Source organism: Penaeus monodon, chromosome 24 (assembly GCF_015228065.2).
Source record: "Penaeus monodon isolate SGIC_2016 chromosome 24, NSTDA_Pmon_1, whole genome shotgun sequence".
NCBI classification, from domain to species: domain Eukaryota; kingdom Metazoa; phylum Arthropoda; class Malacostraca; order Decapoda; family Penaeidae; genus Penaeus; species Penaeus monodon.
Window position 1 is genome coordinate 29051280 of NC_051409.1, and position 628 is coordinate 29051907.

Consider the following 628-nt stretch of genomic DNA (forward strand, 5'->3'; position numbering starts at 1 on the left):
TTTTTAGATTTTCTACAAAAGTTGTTAAAAAGAGTGGTAGTCCTTTGTCCTGCAACTCCTGTGCTGTGAATCAGACACATGTCCACGAATAAATCTCTGAATGTTGAGGAGGTTTCCTGTAGCCACATTCACCATACCATTTCCATACCCTTATTTTGCTTGTAGTACCTCCTCCTCTTCCACCTTTTCATGTTCCCCGTCTGTTTTCTGCTGTGGATAGGATATGCTATGAAAGAGTAATTCTGTTACTGTGTGGCATATTCCATCCAGCCAAACCCTACATACTTAATTTTATTTTGTTTTTGTTACCTCTTCCCATTTGTACTCCTGCAAGGGTTAACTGCAAAAACTGTTAATAACTCTGATGCTCCACTGTGTGTTTTTTATTTAATATGTGATTGAGAAAATCACTAGAAACCAAATAAAGTGCTGAATGAGGTGTTCAGGGACTAAATTTTCTTGGAAAAGTAATAATGCAAGAGCTTGTGTATTATAATTACAAGAAACAAAAACTTGGCCATATCATTAACCATTGGTAGTGAGTAATTGGTAAAATGACATCCTGTGTGGTACCATGATCCAGACAGTCACCTAGATGCAGATTGGTATACACCCATCCCTGCTCAAC

General features: G+C 37.7%; 1 protein-coding gene across 1 annotated transcript in view; it reads left to right on the plus strand.

The window, feature by feature from the left end:
* Positions 1–628, plus strand: part of LOC119588708 (transformer-2 protein homolog alpha-like) — a gene marked incomplete in the record, with an annotated part of 51250 nt that overhangs the window by 32000 nt on the left and 18622 nt on the right.